This window comes from Stenella coeruleoalba (assembly GCF_951394435.1).
Source record: "Stenella coeruleoalba genome assembly, chromosome: 17".
In the NCBI taxonomy this organism is placed as follows: domain Eukaryota; kingdom Metazoa; phylum Chordata; class Mammalia; order Artiodactyla; family Delphinidae; genus Stenella; species Stenella coeruleoalba.
The window spans coordinates 71188574-71216368 of NC_137163.1; the positions used below are offsets into that span (position 1 = coordinate 71188574).

Consider the following 27795-nt stretch of genomic DNA (forward strand, 5'->3'; position numbering starts at 1 on the left):
TAAATAGCCAAGGTAATGACCTTGAAATGCTATTCTCTTTTGAATATATATATTCTTTTATGTTTGTTAACAAACCAGTCCCATTATTTTATGGTCACCGCTTACAAATCACCATTCCAGAGGCCACAGAGGGTAATTCAATACTTTTGATTTTTAGAGTGCTGAAAAATAACTCACAATCATTACTTTTTCAATTATATCCCAACAAATGGACATTTTTTTTCCTTGTTTTGCTCCAACAATCACCTAATTTTCTGTGTTAGATGTATTCTGCTTTGGTCTTTAGAAATCCACCTCTCTGTACTCTCAGCCTTTATGCCTCCTCTTGTATTGCTGACACCAGCCCCACAGCCAGGGTGTATCTTGTGATCTAGGCTTAAAGAAACAGTACGTTACACTCCCTGGCTTCAAACATAAGTCAAGGATGGACACACTACCAAAACTGAATGAATCAGACCAAGTGAGACAATTCTAGATGCTTTTAGGAAAGCCAACTGTAATGGTTAATTTTATGTATCAACTTGATTGGTATAAGGGATGCCAAGGTATTTGGTCAAACATTATTTGGGTGTGTCAATGAGAATAATTCTGGATGAGATTAACATTGAATTGGTAGACTGAGTAAATCAGATTGCTCTCCTTAAGGTGGGTGGGCTTCATCCAATCAGTTAAAGGTCTCAATTGAACAGAAAGGTTGACCCTCCTCCAGTAAGAGGGAATCCTTTCTGCCTGACTGCCCCTTTGAACTGGGATATCAGCTTTTTTCTTGCCTTCAGACTCAACCTGAAATGCCAGCTCTTCCTGAGTCTCAAGCCTGCTGGCCTGTGGATGGGAATGACACCATCAGTTCTCCTGGTGCTCCAGCCCGCTACTGCACCCTGCAGATCTTGGGAGTTACCTGCCTCTTGTCTCGTGAGCCAATTCATATGTGTATGAATCGTTTCTCTGGAGAATCTTAATACACCAACTATCCAAGATGGATCTTTTATAGATATATGGTTATTGTCAGACACACAGATAATTTTTCTGAAAATAAAGCCAACACAGCAGAAAACTGCACTGACAGGCAGAGAGAGAAAAAGAAAATCCTGTGGTCTTTCCTTGAGCCCTTGGTCAAGCAAAATTTGAAACCAACTCTATCCCTGGGTTTTTTCTGTTACACAGCAGAATGAACTCCCTTTTTGCTTAAAGGGCCTTTCTATGTCTTGTAACAAGAATTTTAACTGACAGCTCATTTCTTCCAAATTGGGGATAAAGAAATACAAAGAAATACATACAATCATCCAGATAAAAGTAAATGGAAACATGGAGACACACAATAAATGGAAAAAGTTTACACAGAGTCACATTTAAACCAAGTATGCAAAAGTACATGTAATTAGCTTCTGGGGAAAGGTCCAAATTCAGGACCTTCCTAATGGCTAATAATTAATAGTTGTGAAATTTATAATTTCCATGAAATTAAAGAAGATTAATTGCATAGGAAGACCCCAGTTTCCTGATTCAAGAAAGGAAACCAAATATAACATTAAGATAGTAACATTAAGATAGTCATCAAATCACAAGGAAAGAGAGCAAAATAGGAAGAAAGGAATGGAAAAGAATTACAAAAACAACCAGAAAACAATTAATAAAATGACAATAGGTATATATTTATCAATAAAGATCCAAGAATTTTATATTATAGAGCATGTCTTAAATCACAGTATTTTGGAAACTTTTCAAATAATATAGGACTTCTCATAATATATAGCATTCACAGAATAGCTAACTTTTAACCATGTAATTCCTTAGAGAACTCTAAAAAATAAATTGGTTGAAAATATACCTCTGTAAAAATGAATAATTTGATACAAGATCATTGGATATAAGCCAATTAAATGCTGGAGGACGTCTGCTAAAAATGATAATTTGTGATTTGAAGTTGTTGAATGATGCATGTTCATTCTTTAAGACAATTTGATAGTAAAATCAATTGTCTGTAACCTAACATGTGAAAGAAAACCCATACCAGTGATATAAAGAATACTTATCTTTTTATTCTAAAAAGCATTAAATCTATTTCATCCACAAGCGATTTCAATTCATTACAATATCAGGATAATAAAGAGGAAAACATATGCCCATTATACACTAGCATGTTTTCAATGAGGATATTATCAGGTGGGAGAATGGCAACAACTGACTCATTTGTGAATGTAGTTTCTTTGTGAGCCTCAGTATGAGAAGTTTATGTTGATTTTATATGACTTAGTCTAGTTAAAAAACTACTAAAGATCACAGGACAGAGACCTAAATAAAGTTTTTATAGGAATATAGCCACACCCATTCTTTTATGTTTTATTTATGCTGCTTTTGGGCTCCAGTAGCAGACTTGAGTGGCAGAGACACAGACTGTATGGCAGTAAGACTAAAACATTTACTATGTGTCCCTTTAAGAAAAAGTTTGTGTACTTGGGACTTAGTTGATAACTGAGGACTGCCCCTGGGTCCAAGTGCACTATTTTCAAATCTTAGATACTTTTATTCACAAAATTACAATGTGAAATTGTGGGTAAAAATTGTCAATATTGAATGAGTAAAACTTAAAGCCTAGTTGTTCATCATGTAGAATACTGGCCCAAGGAACACAGATTTGAAATTAGTTAGGAAGGAAACTAGCACAGAATTTAGAAGACATGCCTATTTAATCAGTGGACCTATAACATCAGGTAAAGTAGAAGATTACCTTTTCAAAATTGAACAGATTAATTAATGGACTAGCAGGATGAAAATAGAGGATTACTTGCTAAAAAATGAATAATGAACCTATAACATAGGGTGAAGTAGACTACTATTTAAAAAATGAAGAGATTACTCAATGAGCACATTCAGATGGGACTAAAATCAGACCCCACAGTTTGCAAATAAACCATAAAAACTGCAGGGAACTTAAAGTCTTCAGGAGGTATTCTATTTAATTTAAACTCTTTAATCAACTATTCTAAATGAACAACTACTATTTACAGTAATAAAACCTGAAAAAAAATTGGAGACTACAAAGGTCAAGCAATTCTCAAAGTAACTTCCTTTGTTGTATTTTATGAGGGTTCACTTAATACATGTGCTTACTATCTCAGAGTTGTGGGACCATCCTTCCTAAGAAAACTCAGGATCTGGTATAAATACTAGAAATAAAAGAGTAAGTATCTGTAGGGTAAAGTAAGAAAGAGCAAAAGAAAAGATAAATGTGCTCCAAAGAAATGGGATAAAATCAACATCTCTTAGCATGAATGTTGCAGGCCAAAACTCATCTCATTTATGCTTGAAGAGAGAATATACCATACCTGTCATCTCTCTGCTTGCTAAGCAGGAAATGAAGCTGGCCAGCTAACACATATGAACTCTGTTCACAGAGCCCAAAATCAACTTTCTACTCACAGCAGAGGCCTGTTTAGGAAAAGGCCTACACAATGACAGAAGAACGCATGCTAACCATCTATATTAATCAACCTAGTCCCTCATAAGTAATTTTAAATATGAATTAATAAAGAAGCACTGCCCAACATTTGAGGAAAATCAATAATGTGAAATAAAAATGAAAAGGTAAATAAAGAAAATGAATAAGTTTGAATGAAACAAGATTATTTGGGAAAACAGAAGAAAACTTTTTTAAATTTTTAATATTTAATTAATTGATTAATGAAAATGTATGATACCCAAGAAACAAAAACAGACTGCCATCTATTTTTTTAAAAAATCAAAGAACCAAATAAAGAGTTCTTAGAAGTAAAAATATGATTGGTTAAAAAAAAAATAGAAATAGGAATAAATAAGTAAGGTATCTTCCAAGCATTGAACAAAAAAAGACAAAAAGGTAGAAATATAGAAAAATTTGACTGTCATATAAGATGGGATGAAAGGAAAAAACTTCAGAAAGAAAATAGGAGGGAGTAATCAAAGATATAGTAGAAGAAAAATATCCCAGAGCTGAAGAAAATTACTAGATAAGAATGGTACCACAAAGATTATTGAAAAAGTCTTAATACCTAGACACATTCTAATAAAATTTTAAGTACTCCCAAGATAAAGAGAAAACCCTAGAAGCTTCCAGAAAATGAAAACAAAAGCAAGCAAGATTCATATTGCTACCAAATATCTCATTCAAAATACTGGATGCTAGAAGAAATGGAACAATATCTTCAAGGTTCTGAGAAGGGGATTAATATCGACCCTAGAATTTTACACAAACTATTAATAACATGTGATGACAAAATAAGTGCATTTTCAAACACGAAAAAACTATGAAAGCTTTTCACAGATATATCTAATGTGAAAAATAATACTTCAGAGGCAACTGAGCAATATTCAATTCAATGATTCAAAAAACACTGACAGCTAAAGACATCACACACACACACACACACACACACACACACACACACAAAACAGAAGGAACTGGGAAAGAAAATGACAAAATTTTGAACATTTCCTTTTCTGTGGTTGATATCTTTCTTCTTGGTTGTTCATTGATACAGTATTTAAAACTAACCTAAAGACAAAGTCTAGAATTCTTAACTATAGTTATAATATTGAGTAGAAACAATAATATCATTTTATATAGACATGAATCAAAAGATAGTATCTGAAGTTAATTAAGAAATACTGGTTTAAGTGTAACATCTAAAGTTATAAATGTATATGAATAAAAATAATTATATATAATTATATATAATAAATTACAATTATGAGTAAGGAGAAGGGTGTGAGAGTAACAGAATTAAGTCAATTTCTCCTTTTCATACTGGGGTAAAAACAGACGCTATGCTAAGTTGCTGAATACAGAAAGAAATATAAGATTTAAACACTAACAATAAGAATTATGAAAAGTGGTTATATCTGAAAAGTGGAACTGGAGTTGAATGATATCATGGGATATTTTTAATTTCATACTCTTTTGCATTGTTTAAATTTTTGCCATGGGCATATATTACTGTAATAATATTAGTAATAATAAAAACTAATTATCCCAAGTACTAACCATGAGATGGATTTCTAGCACCTCACTCACCATATTCAAATATGGAAAATACAATCCCAGAATCTATATGTATTCCCAGATATGAGTGCCTAAAACATCATAGAAGGTTTTGAGATTTTTAGAAGAAATAATATTTTTATAGTATAATTTAAATATGATAAGAATTCAGGTGGGACCTCCTGAGTTCCATCTTGTTTACCGCATAGGTAACTTTACCAGTGTAGTTTTTAACTTCCCATCAGTTTTTGTCAAGCCAAGAATTAAAACCCTGTGAAGTAGGAGCATCAGTTCCTCTTTTGAGGCAACCAAGACAGCATTCAGTAGATCCTAGGACACCAAATAATCACCAATAAAATTCAAAAGTCCCAACCATTTCATTCTTCTTAGCCCTTTAATCCTAATAGTCCAATTATGAGTACAAACAGGCCCTAGGTTGAAGTTAATGTAAGAGGAAATTGATCACTTTCTAACCAGTTCATAGAATCCTTCCTAAGTGTAGCAATAAGCACAGAGGAGATAATTATAGTTCTGTTTCGCAGATTTCCCCTAGGGCTCTGCTATGCACTTCCATTCAGCAAGACCAGTTTCTCTTAGTAAAGAATTATTCATTCATATGTATTCAACTCACCAAAGGAGAACAGTCCCAGAAATGCAATCTCCTCCTTCTGCATTGGCTCCCAGTAGAACTCTACCAAGCCTACTCCCAGACCAGTCATTCAGATGTCCAGAGACAAGTATCTCTACCATGGAGATGCCTAAAGTAAAGAACAGTTGAAAGATTATTAGCCTGTGTGAACCACGTACAATTTCAGGAAATGCATCAGGATTTTTCCGTGAGACACAACATCAAGTAGTTCTGAGAATGAACAGAATGGCAGTAGTTTGCTTGCTTTTATGTTTCCTTCTAACATTTTGCCCTCAAAACAAAAGGTTTAAAATCATGGCTATAAAAACAGGTTGTTAACATTGAGATGCTTTTTAAACCTAGCAGAAAGCTGACTCCTCCAGATTCTTATACATGGAACCCCAACCAACAACATTTCAGGGAAGAAATTTTAATGAGTGGCAATTTTCAGGCAATCTAATGAGAAGAATACAACTTTTTTCTTATGATATAGTAGCTCTAACACTGCACCTGTTGTAGGTGACTTGGCCCAAATAAAAAGGGGCAAGCTCATCAAAACAAGATGTATTATATGTAACTATTTGGGACAGTATACTTTCTTTGTTTTTTACAACATAATACTCAGACTGGAGTGTGTCTCATGGTGATTTATACAGAAAGACTTCACGCAGGGAAAGGGAGGTCAAGAAATGGATGGAACTAGTAGTTACACTAATGTATATATTGATATTTCTCAAAACTCATCTAATTGTACTCCTAAGAGCTGTGCATTTACAGCATATAAAGTTTACCTCAATTTAAGAAGAAAGACGTTGAGTCATCCTGACGTTTTAAGACCCCAGGAAGGTGAGGGCTTAGAAAGGCACTGTTTTACCTGAGCAGTCCTCTTTTTGCACAGTTCCAGTATGTATGAATTTCAGTTACCACGGTTCAGTTAAATAACAGCAGTTCCCTGACATATAGCTCAAATTTCAGTTGCCACAATAGACTAACTAATTGCATAAAGTGCAAACTTCATTGTTAGCCCTTCAGTCCACAGATCACTATGTAAATAATGGATGTACTCATGATTGATGACCCATCATGTCACTTCTTTCAAAGTCTGTTGGTGACTGGTCACTGAGCATCTGTTATTCAGTTCACACAAGCTTGTAGTTGTGTTGCTTCCTTGTCTTTTAGTGGTAAACCCTTAAGACATTTTATGAAAATGAACACTTAAAAGAGAGAATTAGCCAATAAAATGAAAGTGCAGCAAAGAAACAAAAAGGGTAACACTTGGAAGTGAAATTCGAATCAAACGTCTATTAAAAAAAAAAAGGAGCTGACTGGGAATACTGACACTGCTGCCCTTCAAGAGACCCTAGATAAACAGCTGGAGGAACTTAGTGAAGGCCAGCAACTTACCCCCATGAATGATAAAAGCACTTGTGACAAAAAAGATAAAGGTGTCACAGAGGAAGTGACACCAGGAAAAATGTTCACATTAAAGGAATTCTCAGAGATGTTTCATGACATTGAAAGCACAACAGTTAAAATGCTGGGAGGTGGTCCAAAGGAGTGTGGCAATTCCCAAAGCATAGAAGAGATGCTCACTCCATACCGTAAGTTATATGACAAGAAGAAGGCAACCACCTTTCAATCTATTTTTCTTAAGTTTTTTACAAAGAAATAATACACCTTAATTCTCAATGTTTCTAATGTTTTAAATTACAGTGTCATAAATAAATATTAACTTTACTATTTTTTATTTTGTTATGCATTTCCAATCAATAGTATGATAGTTCTTAAATTTTCTCACATTTTGAAGGGTAGAGGAACAATCGTAATTTTTTCATTGATTTTTAATTTTTTTTTAATTTCATTGTGGTAAGAACACTTAAGATGAGATCTACCCCCTTAACAAATTTTTACGTTTGCATTACAGTTGACCCTTGAACAATGCAGGGTTAAGGGCACCAGCCCCCTGCAGTCGAAAATCCACGTATAACTTTTGACTCCCCCTAAACTTAACTACTAATAGTCTATGTTGACTGGAAGCCTTACCAATAATATAAACAGTCGATTAATACATATTTTGAATTATACATACATGTATCATATATGGTATTATTATGATAAAGTAAGCTAGAAAAAAGAAAATGTTATTAAGAAAATCAAAATTAAGAGAAAATACATTTACAGTACTATACTGTATTTATTGATACCGTAAGTTTATGTCATCTGTTTGCAAGATGAATCATCTGTCTGTCACTATCTACATTAATATTGTCTTATATGATACAAAACATTATATGCTCTATGTATTACTAACACTCGACATCAAAAATGAAAAGATAATGTGAAAAAGAAATTCATATTTATTTATAGGCATACCAATTCATGCACTGATAACAGCATTTGTAGCAGCAGTATAATTGCTTTATGATAGCATACTGTAATCAATATAATTGTTTCACAGTAGCCTAGCTATACCTAATGAATGAATTATTATAATATTGTTATGGCATAAAGTATTATAGTCATATTCATAATACAGGTATTGGAAACTGTTACACTTTTTAAAAAACTTATCTGTCATCATAAGCTGATACACAGTTTCTCCAATTATAAGGGAGAGAGGCACACTATACAAAAATGTTTCAAAAAGTCTTTGAAAGCAAAGCTATAAAACAGTAAGGAAACTAACAGGTTATTAATTTTATATTAAATATCTCTCACCTTATGCCTACATAAGGATAGACTAGTATCTACATATATATTATGCATTCATGACACACCTGACTTTTTTCAGCATTTCTAGGCTATGTGGTTTGTCTATGATTTTTTTCAAATTGTCTCAAATCTCCAGAAAATTTTCCAATATATTTATTGAAAAAAATCCAGGTATGAGTGGACCCATACAGTACAAACCCATGTTGTTCAAGGGTCAGCTGAATAGTACTGATGACCACAGGTACAACGTTGTACAGCGGATCTTTAGTATTTACTCATCTTGCTTAACTTTATGCTCATTGATTAACAAGTCCCCATTTCTCCCTCCCCCCAGCCCCTGGCAACCACCATTCTACTATTTGAGTCTATGATCTTGACTATTTTAGATACCTCATACAAGTAGAATCATGCAGTACCTGTCTTCCTCTGATAGCTTATTTCACTTAGCGTAATGCCCTCAAGGTTCATCTATATTGTCACATATTGTAGAATTTCCTTCCTTTTTAAGACCAAATAATAAGCATTGTATGTATATACCACCTCTTCTTTATCCATACATACATCAGTGGACCTTTAGGTTTCCACATCTTGGCTACTGCGGATAGTGATGCAATGAACATGTGAGTGCTAATATGTCTTCAAGAATCTGATTTCAATTCTTTCAGATAAATACCCAGAAATGAGACTGCTGGATCATATGGTAATTCTATTTTAAGTTTTTGAGAAATGTCCTTTCTATTTTCCACAGCATCAGCACCATTTTACATTCCCACCAACATGCTGTGAGGATTCCAATTTCTCTTCATTCTAGCCAACACTTATTGTCCTTTATTTTAATAACAGCCATCCTGACAGGAGTGATGTGATATCTCATTGTGGTTTAGATTTGCTCTTCCCTGATGATTAGTGACATTGAACATTTTTTCATATACCTGTTGCCTATTTGGAGGTGAGAGACACATACTAAAAACTATAAAACACTGATGAAAGAAATTAAAGAAGACACAAACAAATAAAAAGACATGTCTTGTTCATGGATTGGAAGACTTAATATTTTTAAAATGCCCTTACTGCCCAAAGTGGTCTAGAGATTCAATGGAATCCTTATCAAAATCCCAATGGCATTTTCTACAGAAATAGGAAAAACAATTCCATAAATTCAAATGGAACCACAAAAGACCACAAATAGCCAAATCAATCTTGAGAAAGAAAAACATAGCTGGAAGCATCACATTTCCTGATTTCAAAATATATTACAAAACTATAGTAATCAAAACGGTATGGGCCAGGCATAAAGCCAGCCATATATGAAACAGAATACAGAGCCCAGAAATAAATCCTTGCATTTATGGTCAACTGATCTTCAACAATGGTGCCAAGAATCCAGTATGGGAAAAGGACAGTCTCTTCAGTAAATGATGTTGGGAAAACTGGATATCCACAGGCAAAAGAATGAAATTGGACACCTATACACAAAAGCAACTCAAAACGGATTGATTTAAACCTAAGATCTGAAACTGTAAAACTAGAAGAAGACATAAGGGAAAAGCTTCATGACATGAAGTCTTTCCAATGACCTCACAGATATGACAGCAAAAGTATAAGTAACAAAAACAAACCAGTGGGACAACATGAAACTATAAAGCTTCTGCAAAGCAAGGGAAACAATCAACAGACTCAAAATACAACATACAGAAACACAGAGAAGGAAAACCAGAGTCCTGCCTCCTTTCAATACTGCTGTTTTCTACAACCCTGCACCATGTTGGAAATATTCTGTTCAGGACCTCTTCTAGATTCCTAGTGCCTAGAGTTTTAGTCACCTGGGGAAGCAGACCACATGCCACAAGCCCTGATGTTTTCCACCTACACCATATCTACCTGAAAGTTCCTCAATTATCACTCTCACCTCAACATTCAACCCTAAGTATTGGGATTGAGTAAAACTCTGGTACCTGCCCTACTCTCTCATCTGACTTCCTTTACTTCTCATTATCTCTCAGGTTAGACTCAGGCTTATCTTTATACAATAATATCCTTTTGCTAGGAGAACAGGTCTTTCAGTGAAGAATTCCAGGATAAAGTTTTATTTTCTCTACACTCAGGGAAGAAAATAACCAATCAAAGACCACCAACCTTGACTGTCGGTATGCTATAGAAATCTCTAAACAAAGCCCAGATTTTAAGACAATCCTGTTGCAAAGTCCTCTATTGGATATTTTATGGTGACTATTAATGCCTTCTCTTTGTATCCCAGTGGTAGCATTCCCAACATCCACCCCAACCCCTACTTCTACCTCATACTCACCTCTAGTAAGATGGAGGGCTCTATTTGAATACGGAGATCATCTCATGATAATGCAAAAGAAAGGGGACATTAATGTGCTTCAAGTATTATTTCCCTTAAATGAAATAGATGTGATGATGAGAAACTCCCCCATGCCAACAGCACATGAGCACTGTCTACAAGAAGATGGCTGTGGCCCAGAAAAGGGTTGTTGGCTTGTGAGTTCCCTGAGAGGACCATGACTTTATGTACATATCACTAGAAAAGAGGGGATATCAACTGAATGCAGCCAAAAGGGCAGTTTAAAAAAAGGAGTTTGGGACTTCCCTGGTGGTGCAGTGGTTAAGAATCCGTCTGCCAATGCAGGGGACACAGGTTCGAGCCCTGGTCCGGTAAGATCCCACATGCTGTGGAGCAACTAAGCCCATGCACCACCGTTACTGAGCCTGTGCTCTAGAGCCCACAAGCCACAACTCCTGAGCCCATGTGCCACAACTACTGAAGTCCACGTGCCTAGAGCCCATGCTCTGCCACAAGAGAAGCCACCACAATGAGAAGCCCACGCACCACAACAAAGACCCAACGCAGCCAAAAATTAATTAATTAGTTATTGAAAAAAAGGAGTTCAAGGAGACTTCCAGACTTCCCTTGTAAGGAAGTTTGTCCTTGCTGCTTCCATTTTGCAGAGCTACTATTACATAAACAAATTATGAGAAATAGTTAAAATCTTAGAAAAGTTTAAAATTAATACATATATAAAAACCAATGAAGGCTAAAAAATTAATTTAAAATTTGAAAGAAAAAAGAAAATAATTAACAATGGGGAAAAGAAGAAAAAAGATTAAAATTTTAAAAGGCTAAAATGAGTAAGGTTAACCAAAGGAAATAAGAAATATAAAACTATCAAAAATCAGGAGCAAATAAAAGTCATCAAGTGAAAAATTTTAACTAAAGGAAGGAAAAGTAACTTTAAACTTAAGAGAAAACAGAAATTTGCAAAAATAATTTGCCATGCTGGGTTCCATGGCACAGATGCCCCCATCGAACTGAAGGAGTTTCTCGCCCAGGTCGTGGGAAAGCTGTCTGTCAACCTCTCAGCTTCAGCCCTCTCAGATGTCACTGTGGGGAGACAAAGCCCAGGCAGATCCAGCCATGCCAACTTGAGACAACTCTAACCAGCCATCCCAGCTTCAGAGCTCATCATGAATACGTTTAGTCATTGGTAACACACATGAGCTTTAGGCAATGTGGATTTAAGGGTCTACTAATTCAAAAAAAATTTAGGGCTATAGTGGTCTAGGATATCTTGAAAAACCCCCTGAAAGTAAAGGACAAATTACTGAATATCCCACAACAAAGAAGGAAACACTATGCCTGATAAAACTTTTTGTGTTCTTGAGGCAAGTTGCACCTGAAAATACAGCTGCCAAATGCCATGCAACACAGATAGCTGCCGGATTTGAGGGACCCAGAGCAAGAAAAATCTCTCCAGCAAGTTTAGGCTGACGTACTAGCAGCCCTGACGCATGAGCTATGCAACCCAGAAGACCCTAGGGTGTTAGATGTATCAATGCTGGGGAAGGGTACCATGTGGAGTTTTTGGCAAGTCCTCATGGGAGAATTACAACATAGACCCCCTAGCGTTCTGAAGCAAGGTTGTGCAATCTTCAGCAGAAAATGTACACCTTTTGAAAAATAGTTCTTGATATGCTGATTGAATCCTGATAGGGACAGAATGTTTAACTATAGGAGAACAAGTCACCTTGCAGCCTGAATTGCCCATCATGAGTTGGATTCTATTAGATCTACCAAGTCATAAAGTCAGACTGGCCCAGCAGCAATCCATTGTGAAACTGAAGTGGTATAACTGGGATTGAGCATAAGCAGGATAGAAGGCCAAAAGCAGCCTGATAGGCAGATAGCCCAGAACCCCATGTGTCCACCACAGTGGTCCCTTCCTCAGCTCATAACAATGGTTGCATTTGCGGAGAGGACTGAAGAATGAGAAGACAATGAAACACGTTGTTATTCTTGAGTAAGTCAGCTCAGTATTTAGATTCAAGCTGAAAATGGATGGCAGCTGCACTACAGCCTTACTGAGAAGTACCCTTAAAGGACAGAGCTCAGGGGAAATCCTCCAAGTGGGCATATTCTGAGGCAGTGCATTTGATCAACCACTTAGAGTGGAAGGAAGAGTGGCCTGAGGTTAGCCCAGCATTTACGTGAACTTGTGGGCAGTGGCAAATGCCTCAAATGATTGGACAGTTGTCTAGAAAGAAACAGATTGGAAGATCATGGACTAGGAACTCTAAGGTAGAGGCATGTGAGGTACCAAACAGGAGAAGACACAAAGTATGAAGATCTTTGTATCATGCATGTTAACAGCCATCAGAGAGTATCCCACCATGGATGAAATGCCAAAAAACCTAAAGGACACAAAGACTTAGCAAACTGACATCAGTCAGTCTCTGACATGTATGAATAAACAGCTGATACTATCCACAGGCCCAAGAGTATGGGTTCCCACTTATCAGTGCTACTGTAGCTTTTCCAGCTACCGTACGTCTAAACTGTCAGTAATAGATACTAACGCAGAGGCTAGGATAATCTAGAACAGATAATAGAGGAAAGAAATAAACATCAGTTGTGTACTCAAAACCAGATGTATCATCAGGGTCCACTACCTTTTCCTTACATGTTTTGAATAGGTTCCCTCAAGAAAAGAGACCTAACAAACTCCTGGAAGAGCTACTTAAGAACTTAACTGGTAGATACAAGTAGTGTCTTCATGTAAGTTCTTGAAGAAGCTCCTCCAGGAGTTTGGCAGGCCTCTCTTCTTGGTCTTGAGTCCTGTGCCTTAGTACTAAGTTGCGAACCACCCAGATCCCCCATTACAGACTGAAAGATTTATTCCACCTAGCTGTAGGAAAGATTGTTGGCAAATAGCTTCCAGATGTCAGCCCTCTCTGGGGAACTGTAAGTTCCCCAGGAACACCTGCCTTAGTGTTTCCCACGGGTATCCTGTATTCCATAACTCATGTATATGACTGGTATAAAGACCCAGCCAGCTTGCCTCAACTTGGGACAACCCTGAAGGATCATCCCAGATCTTCTTTTTTTTTTTGTTCTACTTTTCAGTGATTGGTACCAAGACATAAAACTGAAAGTCATCTTTTAGGCTTTCCTGACCCTCATCTTCAATATCCAATGAGTGCTTCCTGTCTACCAGACCCCATACCGAGTGCTTTACCTGCGTTGTCTCCTTTACACCTCGCCACTGCCCTCTGAGACAGTGACTTCTCTTACCTCCATCTACAGGTAAGAAAATTCCAGTTTAGAGGTAAGAAGTAAATTTCCAAAGTCACACAGCAAGTAAATGGAGAAAACAGTTTCAGACTATCTGCTCTAGAACCAAATCCTGAGCCAAATCTCTGTATGCTTTTGCATCAGAAAAGCCAACACGTTCCTATTTTTAACTTTGCATCCTCACCCAGTCCCTTTGGGAAAGGAATATTAATTATCCAGAAGCAATTTTAAAGAAAATGTTCCTGCTTGCCACAAGGAACAGAAGTTCATTCAGGTTACCTCATCTCATGCATGGTTAACATGATACATACACTGTCTAATAACAGGATCTTAGACTCTAGAAAGAGACATACAATAAGACCTTTGGAAGAGAAAGAAATTAGGGACAAAATGAATATTTAGGATCCAAGAAACTCCAAAAGCCAGCTTATCTTGATGCTTTTCAGCTACAGTTTGTTGATACTTCCTCTAGCATTTATCAGTTGGCATGGCTTAGTTCTTTCTCTGATTTTTCTTCTTTCTGGGTGTATCTCTCCACTTATACTTCTACTAACTCCTCTATCCTCTCCCCATATCTCCAGGTCAAACTCCTGAGGGAGTAAAATCATATTTGAGTAGAGCTTTCAAGTCAAGACTTCTTGAATGCTTTTGGCTGCCTGCAATTGCGTGCCCTTGGGAAGTTCCAGTTCAATAAAATGTGGCCAGGGTAGGAAAGACTGGACATTGCCGATATAGGAGATGACCACCTATGCCTAAAGACGTTCTGAGAAAGGTGCCTTCAGCCAGCAATGGACAGTAGGAAAGTTTCCCTTTGAAGGAGATCGACAAGGCAGGCCTTTTCAGCTTTGACGATCCAGTATGTTGTGGAAGACTTGTCAGGGATAGAACACACATTTAACACTTTACCACTAGAGTAAGCCTTTCCCCCACCCATTAGAAGAAATGACATATTTCTCTCTGCTAGAATCCCTACTAGTTGCTGCTTCAATGTGTGAGACAGGCCAGGACTTCAAATGTGCTTCTTATGGGAGCTTATGGAATGTGATGACTGAAAGAGTGGGTCTTACTATGAAAGAGGCAATGGGAATGGAGAGAAGCATAAGCCAGAGATATTTTATAGTAGGTAAAAATTAAGGTGCTAAAGACAATGAGATAAGGAGTGGAATCAATGGCAGGAGTGAGAGATGCCAACTACGACATGAAGATTGGTGATTTTAGGGACTATGGGGCCTGTAGTTAAGGCAAGAAGTACAGGTGGAACAGAGGATTTTTTTTATGGGGAGAGGATGACATATGACACATTTGATTTCGAACATGTTGCATTTGAATTTTCTTCAAGTGATCCATGTGGAACTTTCCAGAAGGATGTATAAATCTGGATTTGGAGCTTAGAATAGAGATTGGAAATGGTCATATACATTTGGCAGCATATGGTCCATTCTAGCCCTTCCACTTTGAATATTACTTTCAATAAAGGAAAACATGCCAAATAGAATGTGCATTTCTTTCTGTGATCCCCAAAATAGACGTTATCTCTTTTTTCTTATTGCTTGCAGCATACTGAATTCCCGAGAGAAAAAAAAATCCCCCAAGATTACATACTAAATGATTTCATTTGTATAACATTTTTGAAAAAACAAGAATGTATAAAATTTTATAAATGAAGACCATGTTAATGGTTTCCAGAAGTTGGGCAGGGGCTACTGGAGGGAGGTGGGTGTGGTTATTAAAAGGGCACCATGAGGGAGTTTGCGGTGATGCAACTGTTGCGGATCTTGACTGTGGTGGTGGTTCCCATCAACATGCACATGTGATAAAATTACATATAACAAAACATACACACACACATAAGCACAGGCAAAGCTGGGCAAATAGAAATGAAGACTGATGGACGGAGCAACGTTGATCTCCTGGCTGTGATACTGCATTCTTCATTTTCAAGACGTTACCACTGGAGAAAACCGGGTAAAGGGTAAGTGGGATCTCTGTATCATTCCTCATAACTGCATGTGAATCTACAACTATCTGAAAATAAAAAGTGTAATTTTTAAAAATAGAAATGTAAGATTATTTTGAGGAAAAAAAGTGTGCTTTCTCCTTATTTTTCCTCCATTTGCTTCCTTAACTTAGGAAACGTTTGTGGCAAGCTGGTGGAGACAACAGAATTTAAGGAGGAAAGAGTATCCCGAAGTCTAAGAATAACTTGCCCTCATTGGGATGGAGTAGGGTGAGGGAATTTGAGAAAAAAGTAAAGAGAGAAAGAGACTGAAGAGTTCTTAGCACTGGATGACTGAGACAAGAATAAGTGATGTTTATTAAGATGCTGACCAAGGAATGCCCAAGAACAAGGGCCAGCACACTGTACAAAGCAATGCCAAAGTACCCCCAGCATTTTTATAAACCCAAACAAAGGGACAGGGTGGGCATCTAGTGAATAGTGTTATCTGAAGGAGGTGCTCTCCCACCTACATTTAGGGAATGATGTTAAACAGAGCCATGTTGAGACCCACCCCCTGCTCAGCGCAGCTACAATACCTCTCTGTTTCTTTAGCATTCATCTTAAGCCTAATAGAAAGTCTACATTTTTGTTTTTCCATCATCCTGTATGCTTTTTGTTATTTAAACCTCCTTTGGACATTAGTGGATTCCTTATAAGACTGGAGCTCAGCAGAGAGACTTCTTTGCAGCCACACTGATTTCTTTATACACCTCTAACTTTCATAGTGCGTGGGGATTATGAGTATTTTGTTTTCTGAAATTCTATTTGGGGGCCCTTCTACCAATCTTAAGCCACATTCTTCTCTATAATCACCCACCAATGAACGATACTTTCCTCGGATTTTGTTTCAGTTTGATTTCCTTGACACTAATTTATATGTCTGATTATTCTTGGAATTACTTTATTTTTTTTCCTTATTATGAAATCTGAGATTTGTTGTATTACTTCTGCATCACCAGCGAGTTCTTCCTTCCTGACAAGAACTGGTTCCAAAGTTCTGCATGTTACAACTTCTATCTTCTTGGAGAACAAAGTCTCATCAAGCCAATTGAAGAGTATATCAAAACCATGCTTTTGGCAGAGTAAGGCTTTTCAGCAGATGTCTGAATAGTTCAAGTTTCCTATAACAACCAGATCATATCCCTGCACCTGCTTTATAATCCGTGTGAGAAATGCATCATTCCTCTCCCCTAACTGCCCAGCCATCCACAGTAGTGACATCACATGTTTCCTTCTCAGTGTACCCTTAACCAGATGTTCTCAACTGTGTTTCCAAAATTAGGCTTATTAACTTTCTTCTGTAGGAAACTTCGATACTCTCCAGCCATTTCTATCTCTATTTCTATTCTTCTTGTCAATGCTTAAGGTCACTTTCATTGCCATTTATGGTATTGGTGATTGTTATAAGCAGATGTATATCAATCTGTGATAAAAATCTTCAGTTATTTTATTACTCTATGCAACAGTATGTAGTTACCTGTAATCGTAAGTGTCAATCATGGCCTTCTTATTTACTTTTCCCCCAAGAGTCAATAAGTCCTCCCTCCTCTAAAGGAGAAAGCTATACCACAGCAGCAATTATTGATGATATCAAAATGTTACAGAGTTCTTTGAGGACATTTTCTTCTTTCCCCTCAACTTTCACTTTTTTTTTTTTTTTTTTTTTTCTGGTACGCGGGCCTCTCACTGTTGTGGCCTCTCCCGTTGCGGAGCACAGGCTCCGGACGCGCAGGCTCAGCGGCCATGGCGCACAGGCTTAGTTGCTCCGCGGCATGCGGCATCTTCCCGGACCAGGGCACGAACCCGTGTCCCCTGCATCGGCAGGCGGACTCTCAACTACTGCGCCACCAGGGAAGCCCTCAATTTTCACTTTTTAGATGCCTTTTCAAACAGGTTGGTGAGGCTCCTGTTAAATATGTTCTTTTCAGGCGATTGCCCAATGAGTCAGAATGGGCTGAATTTCATAAAATGGTAAGAAAAATCATTCTCATCTGAATCATTATTCAACTTGTTTGACAGTGAGCATACAAATTTAAATAACAGAGAAAAAAACTTCACTTCTCCCTGTGGCGCTAAGTAACTGATTCTGAGAGGACCAATTGTATTATATGGTGAGGCAGGAATTTTTGTTTCTTCTGGCCGCACCACACAGCTTGCAGGATCTCAGTTCCCCAACCAAGAACTGAACCCAGGCCACGGCAGCAGTGAAAGTGCCGAATCCTAGCTACTAGACCACCAGGGAAGTCCCCAGGAATTCTTAAATAAAAATGTTTTCATTGTTTTTAGCTCCCCTTTTGTGGGTTTTTTGCCTTTACATTTTGCAGCTTGCTTTATGAGTACCAGCATCATTGTACAAGCTCCTCACAGATGTTAATGGCCCAGAATGATAAGCTTTTAGTATAATCTCCACTCAGAGCTTCTTCATATCATTCCAAAAGATATTCCCAAACATTCTAGGTTCAATGATTGTTAATATAACATAAAGTGATTTGTAGAGTTTTGCTTGGGATGTTCCTATGCTTGTTTTAAACAACATTTAAAAGAAAAAGTTAAAAAAACTTTTCTGTTAGTACTCACAATTCCATAACAGGTATCTCCTTTGTCATGCAGCAGTAGGGGTGCAGGTTCTAAAATGAGAACATTGATGACATCCAGATAAGGGGGATTGTCTGCTTCCAGAGAGGAGAGTCCCCTTGGTGACCAATTTCTTCCCAAGAAAGTCATAGGACAAGTAGATGACAGGGAATCCACTAGCCTGAGTAATCAGGTAGCTAGCATGTATCAAATTAGCAGTCCAGGTCACCTGTTTTCACATGTGGCCAAAACACAAGCAGAGGAGAGAAGCAAAAAATAGAAAAATGTAAAGATCAGAAATAATGTAAACACAACCTAAATTGCAATGAATGAATGCCAGGAAAAGCATCAAAATCAACAGTGCAATGCAAGGTAAGAAATACAACCACAGGAGACAGAAGGATTGCAAGAGAAGAAAAAGGAAAAGGAAATAAAAGGGTGCAAAATTACCAGGGAGAGGCAACAAAGCTACTGTAACCTAAGATTTAGAACATAACACTTTTTCAATATTTAATTAATATTATTTTTAACTGTATAAAGCAATAATAATTATGATGTTAATGGAATTTAAAGTATATTGTGACATGGAAGCAACCTAAATGTCCATCAACAGGTGAATGGATAAAGAAGATGTGATATAGATAGATAGATAGATATAGATATAGATATAATGGAATATTAGCCATAAAAAAGAATGATATAATGCCATCTGCAGCAACATGGATGGACCTAGAGATTATCATATTAAGTGAAGTAAGTCACACAGAGAAAGACAAATAACATATGATATCATGATACAAATGAACTTATTTACAAAAGAGAAACAGACTCACAGACATAGACAACAAATTTACAGTTACCAAAGGGGAAAAGGGGTGGGGGAGGGATAAATTAAGAGTTTGGGACTTGCAGATACAAACTACTATAGATAAAATAGATAAACAACAAGGTTCTACTGTATAGCACAGGGAACTATATTCAATATCTTGTAATAAACCATAATGGAAAAGAATATGAAAAAGCATATATTGTGAGGAAGAATGAAATGTACAAACATATGACAAAAGTTACACAAATGATAGAGTGAAACTGATCTAAGATTCTTTTATATTTGGGAGAAAAGTAAAAGTTTTTATTAACATTAAAATTTGATGTCAAGAAACCTCACTAACTTCTAGGAGTAATCACTAAAACAATAGCAAACAAGTATAGACTTCCAAATTAATAAGGCAGTGGTAAAAAAATCAAATGATTTGAAAAAATACTCAGGTCAAATGGAAGAAAGGGAATAGAATCAGAGAATAGGCAAGACAAATAAAAAGCAGATAGATGGGAGGAGACCTTCAAGATGGCGGAGGAGTAAGACATGGCGATCACCTTCCTCCCCACAAATACATCAGAAATACACCTACATGTGGAACAACTCCTACAGAAGATCTACTGAATGCTGGCAGAAGACCTCAGACTTCCCAAAAGGCAACAAATTTCCCATGTACCTGGGTAGGGCAAAAGAAAAAAGAAAAAACAGAGACAAAAGAATAGGGACAGGACCGTCCCCTCTGGGAGGGAGTTGTGAAGGAGGAAAGGTTTCCACACACTAGGAAGCCCCTTCACTGGCAGAGACGGTGGGTAGCAGGGGGGAAGCTTCGGAGCCACAGAGGAGAGTGCAGCAACAGGGGTGCAGAGGGCAAAGCGGAGAGATTCCCGCACAGGATTGGTGCCGACCGGCACTCACCAGCCCGAGAGGCTTGTCTGCTCACCCGCCGGGGCGGGCGGGGCTGGGAGCTGAGGCTCGGGCTTCGGGTGGAGCACAGGGAGAGGACTGGGGTTGGTGGCGTGAACACAGCCTGCAGGGGGTTAGTGCGCCACGGCTGGCCGGGAGGGAGCCCGGGGAAAAGTCTGGAGCTGCGGAAGAGGCAAGAGACCATTGTTTCAGGGTGCGCGAGGAGAGGGGATTCAGAGCACCGCCTAAACGAGCTCCAGAGACGGGCGCGAGCCGCGGCTAAAAGCGCGGACCCCAGACACAGGCCTGAGACGCTAAGGCTGCTGCTGCCGCCACCAAGAAGCTTGTGTGCAAGCACAGGTCACTCTCCACACCCCCCTTCCGGGGAGCCTGTGCAGCCCGCCACTGCCAGGGTCCCAGGATCCGGGGACAACTTCCCCAGGAGAACGCACGGCATGCCTCAGGCTGGTGGAACGTCACGCTGGCCTCTGCCGCCACAGGCCCGCCCCGCATTCCGTGCCCCTCCCTCCCCCCGGCCTGAGTGAGCCAGAGGCCCCCGAATCAGCGACTCCTTTAACCCGTCCTGTTTGAGCGAAGAACAGACGCCCTCCAGCGACCTACACGCAGAGGCGGGGCCAGATCCAAAACTGAACCCCAGGAGCTGTGCGAACAAAGAAGAGAAAGGAAATCTCTCCCAGCAGCCTCAGGAGCAGCGGGTTAAACCTCCACAACCAACCTGATGTACCTGCTTCTGTGGAATACACGAATAGACAACAAATCATCTAAAAATTGAGGTGGTGGACTTTGGGAGTAACTGTAGACTTGGGGTTTGCTTTCTGCAACTAATTTGTTTCTGGAATTATGTTTATCTTAGTTTAGTATTTAGAGCTTATTATTTATGGTTGATTTGTTTAATGATTTGGTTGCCCTCTTCCTTTTTTAATTTTTTATATATATATATTTTTCCTTTTTCTCTTTTTGTGTGTATGTGCATGCTTCTTTGTGTGATTTTTTTCTGTACAGCTTTGCTTTTGCCATTTGTCCTAGGGTTCTGACTGTCCATTTGTTTTTTTGGTTTTTTAGTATAGTTTTTAGCGCTTGTTGTCATTGGTGGCCTCGATTTTTGGTTTGGTTGCTCTCTTCTTTCGTACTCTATTTTATTTTTAGTTTTTTATTTTTAATAATTTTTTTCTATTTTAATATTTTTATTTTATTTTACTTATTTATTTTTCCTTCCTTCCTTCCTCCCTCCCTCCCTCCCCCGCCTTCTCTCTCTCTCTTTCTTTCTTTCTTTCTTTCTTCTCTACCTGTTTTTCTGAGCCGTGTACCTGACAGGGTCTTGGTGCTCCTGCCAGGTGTCAGGCCTGAGCCTCTGAGGTGGGAGAGCCGAGTCCAGGACATTGGTCCACCAGAGACCTCCCGAACAACATAATATCAAAAGGCAAATGCTCTCCCAGAGATCTCTGTCTCAATGCTAAGACCCAGTTCCACTCAATGACCAGCAAGCTCCAGTGCTGGACAACCCATCCCAAACAACTAGCAAGACAGGAACACAACCCCACCCATTAGCACAGAGGCTGCCTAAAATCATAATAAGGTCACAGACACCCCAAAATACACCACCAGACATGGTCCTACCAACCAGAAAGACAAGATCCAGCCTCATCCACCAGAACACAGGCACCAGTCCCCTCCACCAGGAAGCCTAAACAACCCACTGAACCAACCTTACCCACCGGGGGCAGCCACCAAAAACAACGGGAACTACGAACCCGCAGGCTGCAAAAAGGAGACCCCAACACAGTAAGTTAAGCAAAATGAGAAGACAGAAAAATACACAGCAGATGAAGGAGCAAGATAAAAACCCACCAGACCTAACAAATGAAGAGGAAATAGGCTGTCTACCTGAAAAAGAATTCAGAGTAATGATAGTAAAGGTGATCCAAAATCTTGGAAATAGAATGGAGAAGATACAAGATATGTTTAACAAGGACCTAGAAGAATTAAAGAGCAAACAAACAATGATGAACAACACAATAAGTAGAAATTAAAAATTCTCTAGAAGGAATCAATAGCAGAATAATTGAGGCAGAAAAACGGATAAGGGACCTGGAAGATAAAATAGTGGAAATAACTACCGCAGAGCAGAATAAAGAAAAAAGAATGAAAAGAATTGAGGACAATCTCAGAGACCTCTGGGACAACATTAAACACACCAACATTTGAATTATAGTGGACCCAAAGAAGAAGAGAAAAAAAAGAGACTGAGAAAATATTTGAAGAGATTATAGTTGAAAACTTCCCTAATATGGGTAAGGAAATAGTCAATCAAGTCCAGGAAGCACAGAGAGTCCCATACAGGATAAATCCAAGGAGAAACATGCCAAGACACATATTAATCAAACTATCAAAAATTAAATACAAAGAAAAAATATTAAAAGCAGCAAGGGAAAAGCAACAATTAACATACAAGGAAATCCCCATAAGGTTAACAGCTGATCTTTCAGCAGAAACTCTGCAAGCCAGAAGGGAGTGGCAGGACATATTTAAAGTGATGAAAGGGAAAAACCTATGACCAAGATTGCTCTACCCAGCAAGGATCTCATTCAGATTCGACGGAGAAATTAAAACCTTTACAGACAAGCAAAAACTAAGAGAATTCAGCACCACCAAACCAGCTCTACAACAAATGCTAAAGGAAATTCTCTAGGAAGGAAACACAAGAGAAGGAAAAGATTTACAATAACAAACCCAAAACAATTAAGAAAATGGTCATAGGAACATACATATTGATAACTACCTTAAATGTAAATGGATTAAATGCTCCAACCAAAAGACATAGATGGTTGAATGGATACATAAACAAGACCCATATAGATGCTGTCTACAAGAGACCCACTTCAGACCTAGGCACACATACAGACTGAAAGTGACAGGATGTAAAAAGATATTCCATGCAAATGGAAATCAAAAGAAAGCTGGAGTACCAATTCTCATAACAGACAAAATAGACTTTAAAATAAAGACTATTAGAAGAGACAAAGAAAGACACTACATAATGATCAAGGGATCAACCCAAGAAGAACATATAACAATTGTAAATATTTATGCACCCAACATAGGAGCACCTCAGTACATAAGGTAAATGCTAACAGCCATAAAAGGGGAAATCGACAGTAATACAAGCATAGTAGGGGACTTTAACAACCCATTTTCACCAATGGACAGATCACCAAAATGAAAATAAATAAGGAAACACAAGCTTTCAATGACATATTAAACAAGATGGACTTAATTGATATTTTTAGGACATTCCATCCAAAAACAGCAGATTACACTTTCTTCTCAAGTGCTCATGGAACATTTTCCAGGATAGACCACATCTTGGGTCACAAATCAAGCCTTGGTAAATTTAAGAAAATTGAAATCATATCAACTATCTTTTCCAAACGAAACGCTATGAGACTAGATATCAATTACAGGAAAAAATCTGTAAAAAATACAAACACATGGAGGCTAAACAATACACTACTAAATAACCAAGAGATCACTGAATAAATCAAACAAGAAATCAGAAAATACCTGGAGACAAATTACAACGAAAACACGATGATCCAAAACCTACAGGATGCAGCAAAAGCCATTCTAAAAGGGAAGTTTATAGCTATACAAGCCTACCTCAAGAAAAAAGAAAAATCTCAAATAAACAATCTAACCTTACACCTAAAAAACTAGAGAACGAAGAACAAACAAAACCCAAAGTTAGCAGAAGGAAAGAAATCATAAAGATCAGAGCAGAAATAAATGAAATAGAAACAGAGAAAACAATAGCAAAGATCAATAAAACTAAAAGCTGGTTCTTTGAGAAGATAAACAAAATTGATAAACCATTAGCCAGACTCATCAAGAAAAAGAGGGAGAAGACTCAAATCAATAAAATTAAAAATGAAAATGGAGAAGTTACAACAGACACCACAGAAATACAAAGCATCCTAAGAGACTACTACAAGCAACTCTATGCCAATAAAATGGACAACCTGGAAGAAATGGACAAATTCTTAGAAAAGCACAACCTTCTGAGACTGAACCAGGAAGAAATAGAAAATATAAACAGACCAATCACAAGCACTGAAATTGAAACTGTGATTTAAAATCTTCCAACAAACAAAAGCCCAGGACCAGATGGCTTCACAGGTGAATTCTATCAAACATTTAGAGAAGAGCAAACACCTATCCTTCCCAAGCTATTCCAAAATATAGCAGAGGGAGTAACACTCCCAAACTCATTCTATGAGGCCAGCATCACCCTGATACCAAAACCAGACAAAAATGTCACAAAAAAAGAAAACTACAGGCCAATATCACTGATGAACATGGATGCAAAAACCCTCAAAAAAGTGCTAGCAAACAGAATCCAACTGTACATTAAAAGCATCATACACAATGATCAAGTGGGGTTTATCCCAGGAATGCACGGATTCTTCAATATACGCAAATCAATCAATGTGATAAACCATATTAACAAATAGAAGGAGAAAAACCATATGATCATCTCAAAAGATGCAGAAAAAGGTTTCGACAAAATTCAACACCCATTTATGATTAAAACCATACAGAAAGTAGGCATAGAGGGAACTTACCTCAACATAATAAAGGCCATATATGACAAACCCACAGCCAACATCGTTCTCGATGGTGAAAAACTGAAACCATTTCCACTAAGATCAGCAATAAGACAAGGTTGTCCACTGTCACCACTATTATTCAACATAGTTTTGGAAGTTGTAGACACAGAAATCAGAGAATAAAAAGAAATAAAAGGAATCCAAATCAGAAAAGAAGAAGCAAAGCTGTCACTGTTTGCAGATGACATGATACTATAAGAGAATCCTAAAGATGCTACCAGAAAACTACTAGGACTAATCAATGATTTTTGGTAAAGTAGCAGGATACAAAATTAATACACAGAAATCTCTTGCATTCCTAAACACTAATGATGAAAAATCTGAAAGAGAAATTAAGGAAACACTCCCATTTGCCATTGCAACAAAAAGAATAAAATACCTAGGAATAAGCATACCTAAGGAGACAAAAGACCTGTATGCAGGAAACTATAAGACACTGATGAAAGAAATTAAAGATGATAACAAACAGATGGAGAAATATACCATGTTTTTGGATTGGAAGAATCAACACTGAAAATGGCTCTACTACCCAAAGCAATCTACAGATTCAGTGCAATCCCTATAAAACTACCAATGGCATTTTTCACAGAACTAGAACAAAAAATTTCACAGTTTGTATGGAAACACAAAAGACGCCAAACAGCCAAAGCAACCTTGAGAAAGAAAAATGGATCTGGAGGAATGAGGCTCCCAGACTTCAGACTATACTACAAAGTTACAGTAATGGAGACAGTATGGTACTGGCACAAAAACAGATATATAGATCCATGGGACAAGATAGAAAGCCCAGAGATAAACCCACACATATATGGTCACCTTAGTTTTGATAAAGGAGGCAAGAATATACAATGGAGAAAAGACAGCCTCTTTAATCAGTGGTGCTGGGAAAACTGGACAGCTACATGTAAAAGAATGAAATTAGAACACTCCCTAACACCATAGAAAAAAATAAACTCACCTAAATGTAAGGCCAGACACTATCAAACTCTTAGAAGAAAACAAAGGCAGAACACTCTATGACATAAATCACAGCAATATCCTTTTTGACCCACCTCCTAGAGAAATGGAAATAAAAACAAAAACAAACAAATGGGACCTAATGAAACTTAAAAGCTTTTGCACAGCAAAGGAAACCATAAACAAGACGAAAAGACAACCCTCAGAATGGGAGAAAATATTTGCAAATGAAGCAACTGACAGAGGATTAATCTCCAAAGTTTACAAGCAGCTCATGCAGTTCAACATCAAAAAAACAAACAACCCAATCCAAAAATCAGCAGAAGACCTAAATAGACATTTCTCCAAAGAAGATATACAGGTTGCCAACAAACACATGAAAGGATGCTCAACATCACTAATCATTAGAGAAATGCAAATCAAAACTACAATGAGCTATCACCTACACCGCTCAGAATGGCCATCATCAAAAAATCTACAAACAATAAATGTTGGAGAGGGTGTGGAGAAAAGGGAAGCCTCTTGCACTGTTGGTGGGAATGTAGACTGATACAGCCACTATGGAGAACAGTATGGAGGTTCCTTAAAAAACTAAAAATAGAACTACCATGTGACCCAGCAATCCCACTACTGGGCATATACCTGAGAAAACCATAATTCAAAAAGAGTCATGTACCACAATGTTCAGCAGCTCTATTTACAATAGCCAGGAGATGGAAGCAACCTAAGTGTCCATCAACAGATGCATGGATAAAGAAGATGTGGCACATATATACAATGGAATATTACTCAGCCATAAAAAGAACGAAATTGAGTTATTTGTAGTGAGGTGGATGGACCTAGAGTCTGTCATACAGAGTGAGGTAAGTCAGAAAGAGAAAAACAAATACCGTATGCTAACACATATATATGGAATCTAAAAAAAGAAAAAAAAATGGTTCTGAAGAACCCAGGGGCAGAATAGGAATAAAGACGCAGACATGGAGAATGGACTTGAGGATATGGGGAGGGTACAGGTAAGCTGGGACGAAGTGAGAGAGTGGCATGGACATATATACACTACTAAACGTAAAATATATAGCTAGTGGGAAGCAGCCACATAGCACAGGGAGATCAGCTCGGTGCTTTGTGACCGCCTGGAGGGGTGGCATAGGGAGGGTGGGAGGGAGACGCAAGAGGGAGGAGATATGGGGATATATGTATATGTATAGCTGATTCTTTGTTATAAAGCAGAAACTAACACACCATTGTAAAGCAATTATACTCCAATAAAGATGTTTTAAAAAAAAAAAATTACCCAGATACCCTTTTCCCAGAGGAAAAAAAAAATAGCAGATAGATGGTAGATTTAAACTCAAATATATTAAGATGTGTATTAAATGTAACTGCATTAAAAAGTTTCAATTAAAAGACAAAGCCTGTTTACTTAGAAATAAAATGTATGCTGCTAAAAAGCGCTATCTAAAGCATAAGGATACAAAAGGGCTTAAAGTAAAAGGATGTAACAAGATATACGATGCAAACATTAATGAAAACTATATGAAGTAGCACATGAATACCACACAAAATAAAACAAAGAAAAAGGCACTAGTAAGATAAAGAAGCTCCTTCATAATGATAAAATGTTCAATTTACCAGGAAAATATAAGTCTAAATCATACTCACCTAATAGTATAATCCCAAAACAAAACAAAAAGTAGCAGAAATGCACAGAAAAATTAATTCATAATTAAAGTTTAATTCACAATTAAAATGAAAGAATCTTAGTATACCTCTAGAAGAAGCAGACAAAAATCAGTAAGGATACAGCATATCTGAAGAACACGATTAATAAACCTGAATCAGTGGGTGATACAACATCCAAACTCAACTGCCGAATATACTTTCTTTTCAAAAATACATGAAAC

At 37.7% G+C, this 27795-nt stretch overlaps 1 long non-coding RNA gene across 1 annotated transcript in view; it reads right to left on the minus strand.

Moving 5' to 3' along the window:
- The window catches only part of LOC307176275, a 195992-nt gene that overhangs the window by 92912 nt on the left and 75285 nt on the right, over positions 1–27795 (minus strand). The window contains exon 3 of the long non-coding RNA XR_013824688.1: positions 5649–5775. This is a non-coding gene — a long non-coding RNA (uncharacterized lncRNA). The remainder of the gene's footprint in view (positions 1–5648; positions 5776–27795) is intronic.